This window comes from Apium graveolens, chromosome 5 (genome assembly GCF_009905375.1).
Source record: "Apium graveolens cultivar Ventura chromosome 5, ASM990537v1, whole genome shotgun sequence".
In the NCBI taxonomy this organism is placed as follows: domain Eukaryota; kingdom Viridiplantae; phylum Streptophyta; class Magnoliopsida; order Apiales; family Apiaceae; genus Apium; species Apium graveolens.
In genome coordinates this window covers 128,355,841-128,364,812 of record NC_133651.1, presented here as the reverse complement: position 1 = coordinate 128,364,812, position 8,972 = coordinate 128,355,841, and the positions used below count along the sequence as shown (strand labels likewise).

Below are 8,972 nucleotides of genomic sequence, written 5' to 3'. Positions count from 1 at the left end.
CGATTAATACTACGATCCAACCTTTGTGAAACGTCTTCTGAAATCTACTTATATAGGAGTCCCATAATACCCAGCTAACTCAGAAGTAGGAAGTTAAACAGAATCAGGAGGCTAAAATAATAAATCTGATTTCCCGTCCCTGAGTGGCCGCTCAGCATTCCTGAGCGGGCGCTCAACTTCCTGAGCGGTCGCTCAGCAAAGCTGAGCGGGCGCTCAGACCCCTTCTGGAATCTGCACTATTTTTCTCCCGTTTCTTCGCTGCAATCTGCTCCTATCTTCCCACTTGCAATGCTAAACACATTCCAAGGCTTATTATTGATGGAATCTCTCCCGAAATGTAATTAATACCCTGAAATGCACAAACACTAGAAAAACACATCAAATACATAAAATACTTTATTTCAAGACATCGATTCAAGCCATTTTAAGACGTTCTAAGTGGTATAAAATGCCACTTATCAGCAACGCCTTAACTTCAACCCTTTTCGACACATAATCGACCGCCAACAAGATGTACTGATTGTTACAAGATGAGAAAAATGGCCCCATGAATTTAATTCCCCAAATATCGAAGAATTCAACCTCGAGAAGCACATTAAGAGGCATCTCATCCCTCTTAGACATATTACCCACACGTCGACATCGATCACATTTCAAAACAAACTGATGAGCATCTTTAATCAAGGTTGGCCAAAAGAAACCTGCTTGAAGAATACGAGATGCTGTCTTTTCTCCACCATAGTGTCCTCCATAAGTCGTTGAGTGGCAATCTCGCAAAATCCCCCTCGTTTCGCTGTAAGAAATACATTTGCTGATGATTTGGTCAGCTCCTTGTCAAAAAAGAAATGGCTCATCCCACATATACCACTTCACTTCATGTAGAAACGTCTTCCTTTGAGCATATGATAATTCGGGAGGCATGATATTACTCACAAGGTAGTTCACAATGTTTGCAAACCACGGTTCTTCCTTTTACACTCCAAATAGCTGCTCATCGGGAAATGACTCATTTATCAATGTCTTGTCCAGTGAACTAGCATTAGGGTTTTCTAAATGAGATAGATGATCACCTACTTGATTTTCAGTCCCCTTTTTGTCCTTGATCTCTAATTCAAATTCTTGAAGTAAAAGAACCCATCTGATTAATCTAGGTTTCGAGTCCTTCGAGACGAGACAACGAATTGCAGCGTGATTAGTGAAAACTGTCACTTTAGTCCCAAGTAGATAAGATCAAAATTTCTCAAAACCATAGATAATAGCCAAAAAAATTCCTCCGTAGTAGTATAATTCAGTTGAGCACCATTCAAGGTCTTACTAGCGTAGTAGACCACATTAAATATATTGTTCATTCTCTGTCCAAGAACTGCTCCAACTGCATAGTCACTTGCATCGCACATCATCTCAAAAGGTTCATTCCAGTCAGGTGCAGTTATGATAGATTCCATGATTAAACTCTTCTTCAATGTCTCAAAAGCGGAAAGGCACTCATCATCAAACTTGAAAGGGACATCTTTCTCTAGCAAACTGCACGATGGCTTCGAAATCTTAGAGAAGTCCTTGATGAAACGCCTAAAGAAACCCGCATGACCAAGAAAACTATGAATTCCCTTAACAGAAATAGGTGGAGAAAGATTTTTAATGACCCCCGCCTTGGCTTTGTCCACCTCAAGACCTTTACTAGAGACCTTGTGCCCAAGAATAATGCCCTGTCGCACCATAAAGTGACATTTCTCCCAATTGAGAACCAAGTTGGTCTTAACACACCTCTTAAGAACATGTCCAAAATTCTGCAAGCATTCATCAAAAGAATCGCCCAATACAGAGAAGTCGTCCATGAACACCTCCATATTCTGGCCAATCATATCAGAAAATATGGCCATCATATACCTCTGAAATATGGCTGGTGAACCACACAGACCAAAAGAAACTCGTCTGAAGGCAAAAGTACCAAATAAACAAGTGAAGGTAGTCTTTTCCTGATCCTCTGGAGCGATACAAATCTGATTATAAGCCGGATAGCCATCCAGAAGATAGTAGCACTCATGACCAGCCAATATGTCGAGCATCTGGTCGATGAAAGGCAGAGGGAAGTGATCCTTCCTAGTGGCCTTGTTCAGCTTCCCGTAGTCCATACAAACTCTCCATCCCATGACTGTTCATGTAGGAATGAGCTCATTCTTCTCATTAGCCACAACTGTGATACCTCCTTTCTTCGGTACATACTGAACTGGACTCACTCAAGAACTGTCAGAAATGGGAAATAGAATCCATGCATCCAGCCACTTAAAAATTTCCTTCTTCACTACTTCCTTCATGATTGGAATGAGTCTTCTTTATTGCTCAACCGTAGGCTTGCTACCTTCCTCTAGCAAAATTTTATGCATGCAATAAGAAGGGCTGATTCCCTTAATATCAGCTATGGTCCAACCAATTGCCGATTTGAACTCTCTAAGAATTCTCAAGAGCTTCTCCTCATCGTTAACTGAAAGGTCAGATGCAATAATAACAGGCAAAGTAGATGCATCACCTAAAAAGCATACCTCAAATGTTCAGGTAAAGGCTTAAGCTCAAGAGTAGGAGCTTCCTCAATAGATGGCTTGAGGCGGTTAGGAGCTTTGTTCAATTCCTCATTTCCAAGAGATTCAAAAGGCATATCAATCTTCCTCTTCCAGGGAGAAGCATTTAAATATTGCAATTGCTCTTCACCTTCGTCATCTTCACTATCTGAGTTCCCCAACAAGGCCTTCTCTAAGGCGTCATACCTTAGCAATTGATCAAGTTCTAAAGTGACCACAAAATCGATCAGCTCCACCTTTAAGCACTTCTCATTTTCCATAGGAAATTTCATAGCATTGAACATATTAAAAGTTACATCCTGATCCAACACTCGCATTGTAAGCTCACCCTTCTGCACATCTATCAAGGTTCGGCCAGTCGCCAAGAAGGGTCTTCCCAAGATTATGAGAATCTTCTTATCCTCCTCGAAATCAAGAATTATGAAATCAGCATGGAAGATGAGTTTATCAACCTTGACTAAGACATCCTCCACAATACCTCGAGGATATATAATAGAATGATCGGCCAACTGCAAAGTCATATAAGTCGGTTTTGGATCAGGCAAGTTCAACTTCTTGAAGATTGACAAAGGCATCAAATTAATGCTAGCTCCCAAGTCACATAAGCATCTGTCGAAAGACACTTTTCCAATAGTACACGGAATAGTGAAGCTTCCAATATCTTTTAGCTTTGGAGGCAACTTTGGTTGTAGCACAGCACTGCATTCCTCCATTAGAGCAACAGTCTCTAAATCATCTAGCTTCACTTTCTAAGAGAGAATACCTTTCATAAACTTTGCGTAACTAGGCATCTGCTCAAGATCCTCAGCGAAAGGTATGTTTCTCCCCTATATTACCCTCAGGAGGAGTGTGCTCAACAGTAATCTTCCTTGGTTCCACTTCTGCTTCTCGCTGCTCTACTTCTTCAGCCCTAGCTTCTTCCTCCGAAACTTGAGTTGTTCGGGATTCGCAACCTTCCCAGACCTCAAGGTGATTGCCTTCACCTACTCGTTAGCTTCCTTCTTTCCTGGTACTTCAGTATCACTAGGTAGTGTACCAGGTTGATGATTTAGCAAGGCATTGGAAATTTATCCAATTTGATTTTCCAAGGTCTTGATAGAAACAGCTTGGCTTTTGCACATAAGCTTCAACTCCTCTAATTCAGATTTTTCATTAGCTTGTTGTAGCTGGAGTTGTTGTCTTGGTGCATATCGCGGTTGCTAAAAACCAGGGGGGTTATACTGCTTAGCTGGGTACTGCTGATAAGGCTGTTGAACCGCATTCTGAGCGTTGCTCCAGCTGAAATTAGGATGATGGCGATTGTTAGGATGATAGGTAGCTGGCACAGGTTGTTGTGATCGCTGAAAGTTGCTCACGAACTGAGCTGATTCACTAGAAATAGCATACTGATCAGTCTCATGGGCACAAGCACAAAGCTCACAGATACTAGAGATTTGATTAACTCCATAATTAGCCAAAGTGTCCACCTTCATCGTCAAAGCCTTAAGTTGGGCAGCTATAGCAGTTGCTGCATCCAACTCCATAATTCCTGCTAATTTTCCCTGAGTCAGTCTCTGGGAAGGATTTTGGTATTCATTAGCAGCCATCAATTTAATTAGTTCATAAGCTTTATTGTAGCTCTTAGCCCACAAGGCTCCTCCTGATGCTGCATCGAGTATGGGTCTAGAAGTAGCACCCAATCCATTGTAGAAACAGTTGATAATCATCCAATCAGGCATGCCATGGTGTGGGCACTTTCTTAGCATCTCCTTATATCGATCCCAAGCCTCACACAGAGATTCTCCAGTTTGCTGAGCAAACTGAGTAAGAGCATTCCTGATTGCAGCAGTCTTTGTCATAGGGAAGAATTTAGTGAGAAACTTTTGAGCAAGATCTTCCCAAGTAGTGATAGACCCTGGTGGTAGAGAATGTAACCAGCACTTAGCTTTATCCCTCAGAGAGAATGGGAAGATTCGCAGCTTGATAGTATCTTCAGTCACACCATTGAACTTGAAAGTGTCGCAGATCTCGATGAAATCCATGATGTGCATGTTGGGATCTTCTGTAGGAGAACCCCCAAACTGAACTGAGAACCAAATTGAACTGAGTTCTGTATCATCTGAATCGTGCTTGACTTGATCTCAAAAGCGTTAGCCGAAATGGCTAGCCTGATGATGCTTAACTGAATATCATTGATCTCAGGCTGAGAATAGTCCATCAAAGCCTTTGGAATTTCTGCTTGATCTCCCATCACTACTAAAACTGGTTCCTCGACTTTCTCTTCTTCTTCTACCTTCTCTTCGTCCTCAACAATTTCCCTTCTGTTAGGTCCCAATATGTTTGTAGAAGGGGGGTTGAATACAAACAGTACCGAATAATCGAATTAAATGCGGAATAAAAAATGTGAAACAAAATTCAAGTTAAATAAAAATATTATTAAACTTGAAAGGTGTTACAACAACTGTATCAATTACAAGGAATTAATCTCAAATTAATTATCACAAATTTAGAATAAATTCGACATGAACTTTTTCTATTTTTGCAATAATTAGAATCAAATGCTAAACGCGATTTGAGATTAAGTTCTAGGGATTTTGATCCGCTAGATTGTTACACAAGAGCAAGATAAAGATTTCTAGTGGATTGGATTTAACTTTACAATCTAGAAATTTAATCTTGAAGTATGCAGATGAAAAGATGAAATATTTCTTCTTGTTTTTCTTTTCTGCTTTTTTTCTTGACTTCTGTGTTCTGGATTATTGAGTTGCTGCTTCTCTGCTTCTTTTTAATCAACAACCGAATAGAATTGAATTGGCATGACAATCCTATAGCTGGCAAGACTTTCGGTAGGACAATGGATTGAACTAGCAAGACAATCTGAATGAACTAGCATGACAATCAGAATGAACTAGCAAGACAATCATCCTCCTAGTGTAACTTTCGGTGAGACTATTGAAAATGGCCTAGCATGACAATCGGTATGACAATCCTGATTGTCATGCTAGTTCATTTTCAATTGTCTTGCTGATTTAATGCAGATTTTAATCCAATTTAAATTCTGAAAATTCCTAAAATTAATTCAGAATTAATTAATCAATTAATTCAATTAATAAATAAATTAATCTTCGCAGATATAATTTATTTTCTTAATTAAATTAGATGACTTAATTAATTAATAGAGAATTAATTCTAGTCTTCAACAGCACCCATCCTTCTGCAGATCTTCTGAAAATCACTGAAAATTATGAATCAATTCCACCACTTCAATGTTGACACTCGATGTACTGTCTGGTTCATGAGTGACTAACTTCCGTGACGTTTCTTCATGTCTTGACTTTGACACTTTGATTTTCTTCAGATTAAATCCTTGTAATTAATGATACTCTGACGAGATCTCTGTCACTTGATTAAATCCACGATCTTGATTTATATCACTGAGGCATGATCAACTTCTTGAACTTCTTCCAGTGAATTAACTCCTCAAGTCTGTAGATGAACCTTGTTTCTGAATCCTTTGACAGATATTACTTTGCGAGATCTCTCTGACGGTCGATCCACTATTTACTTATTACATTCTTATTTGAGTTGAGTTGAATCCTCGAATATATAAATAGGCTATGACATATGACTTACAATCTCCCCCTATTTGTTTGTTAGACAATAACACACAAATACCTAGAGGATAACTCAACTAACAAATAAGAAAAAGATATAACCATACATGCAAAGTAAATAGCAGAAAAGTTCTGGATGAGATTTAACATTTTCCAGATTCCAAGTAGATGTTCCTCTAGACTGAACATATCTTCAAGTAGTTCCATCTTCATTTGTACAACCACATTTCCTGTTGAGAAGCCCATATCTCTCTTGCTTCTCCCCCTATGAGAATCAACTGATTAAAGAAGATCACCTTCATTTACCACCTCTCCCGTACAATAGGATCCGCAGATAAAACCAATGGTACTCCCAAAACAGCTTCTTCCCTTACTAGGAAATCACCTTGTGTTTACCACCTCTCCCGTATAATAGGATCCGTAGTTACAAACAACAATGGTGTGGTGTAGTGTACATTTTTAGGATCTTTTTCTTCCTCCCTGCTATTTCTCCCCCTTAGTTGAGGAATCCTCCAAACTATTACTTAAGCTTTTATCTCCCCCTTAAAGAAGGAATGTATGCCGTCGTCTGAAGGAGTTCTCATATTTCACTTGGTTGGAAAAGAAATAACAAGTAGTTTCTCTTTCTTCCTCACTGTGAGTGTGTGATTGTGTTTAGTGTACCTCACATGAGTTTCACTCTTCTCTCCACTCGTGTTTACACTCATTCTCACAAGTGTATCACTCTTCTCTCATAGCTCCATAATCCAGCTGTACCTGCAAGGAAAATCACCTTAGCCATCCTTAAGGAGGTCACAGGTGGTGCAATGGGAGTTCACAAATCCCCATCCTTGTTAAACTCGTCAGATGAATCTGAGTCATAATTTACAAGTTACTAGTTTCCCTTTTAGGGTTCCAGATTTGAATTCTGGGAAGGTAAACAATGATCCAAAGAATTTAGCATAAAGATCAAAGTTCCCTTCTAATGTCTATGAAGACATTTCCTTGTGACTTATCAGGTAATATCTGAATCATTGTCAACAAGTTGCCGATCTGCACCTATGTCAGATCCACTATCCGCAGATGCATCCAGGGGATTTAAGCCTGGGGAGGTAGACACTGACCACTGACATATGGCTTTTGGATCAGTATCCTCTCCTAACACCTGTAAAGGCAATTGGTCCACTAACGAACCTTGAACAATCGAATCTGACCTTAAAATGGTCGAAACTCTTGTTTCCGTCAACTCATCCTTTGAGTGTGTAACCTCTCCTTGTGCATCAAGAATTGATTATGTTTGAAGTGGTGACTCTACATCGGATACCTTGGCCGACAGGCAAAATTCAATAGACGCACCCTGTTGAGAGAATGAATCTAGTAACTGTTTTTGTGCCTTTTCAGCCATTACATCTTTTTGAGAAGATGTATGGGGGCTAGCAGTTGTCTCGGTTTAAATACTACTCATCTATGTATGAGACAGAGCTACTGGGTTGACTACAGAACCTTCCTTATGTGGTGCACTAAGGCACTATCTCCCTCACGCTCATTCATACTACATTTAGTGGTAAGAGAGTGTTGGTTGGTTCTGTTTCTGTATTTGTCTTTACAGTCTGGGATAGACGTTGTGGGTTTTCAACCCCATGACTGTCAATGAAAGAAAGCCATTGGAGACTGAACCTGTAACACAGAATATATGGTAATAGAGAGAAAATGATTTACAATAGTGATTTCAAAAGATTTTACATGACATAAAAAATCACTAATGTAGAAAGAAGTTTGATTTTGTTTTTCAATATGAATGAGTTTTTGATAAAACATTGATCACTTAGGGTAAAGTCTAAGTAATTCTCATTCATGTCAAAAGCTTACAAATATCTGCAACATAATGTTAACAACATATCATTGACCGATACTTGTCAAGTACTTTAGATACTAATTGTTATGTTGCATTATCAATATATCACTGCACATATAAAACAATATGATTGTGCCTAGTGATAAAATAGTTATAAATATGACGACTCTACTAGTTCATATAAAACTGTAACTGCAGTTAGAGTGCCATACCATGTCCTTGACGATTGCTTGAGCAGTATACTAGTTCATACCAACCTGAAGTGAGATTGTGAAGAAGAGATTGCATAGTCCAATAGATCTGCAGCTGCAAAGTCCATGAACTGTGGTGCACTGACTTCCTCTTTTAACTCACCAACCAGGAGTACACTTGTACACATCTTACTAGAGTACAATTCCAAGTGTAATGTGCAGCAAGTGCCTGATATGTCGTAATATTCTCAAGTCTCGTCACTGGTGCTATATGTTAGATACTGCTTCCTGATAATAACCTAGCACAATATACAAAATTTCACTGATAACATATCCAGCTTGCAAACAGCCATATCCCTCAGATAAACCTTTGCTGTTATCTCCAAAGGTAACCAGGGGGCCAGCTTTCTCAATCCATATTTGATAGCAGGGCTCTATCTCCGGTCATATGTCTTGATGATCCACTGTCAAGAATCCACACTACTGGTTACACTTGTTTAATGCCCTGCACTACAAATGGATTAGACCTTCTTCGGAACCCAAACTTGGTTGGGCCCGGCATACTTGTAGAACTGTCCTTTGTCAGGCAAAACAACATTTTTAATTTTAATTGCCTCAACTTTCTCAATGACTGAACATTTGACCTTGTAAACAGCGTTAACAAATTTTTGTTTAAGCTTAGGCACAAATGTCTCCTTTCTAGCCTTAGAAGGACTAGCAGTCTTAGACATATCATGCTTCTTGTTATTCACATGCTGACGAGGAGTAGTCTTATCAT

The 8,972-nt window shown here is 39.3% G+C and overlaps 1 non-coding gene across 1 annotated transcript; it reads left to right on the top strand.

The window, feature by feature from the left end:
- Positions 1-4,292: 4,292 nt before the first annotated feature.
- Positions 4,293-4,399, top strand: LOC141662769 (small nucleolar RNA R71). The gene has a single exon (XR_012550862.1). It is a non-coding gene; the product is annotated as a small nucleolar RNA R71 (small nucleolar RNA).
- Positions 4,400-8,972: the final 4,573 nt, after the last annotated feature.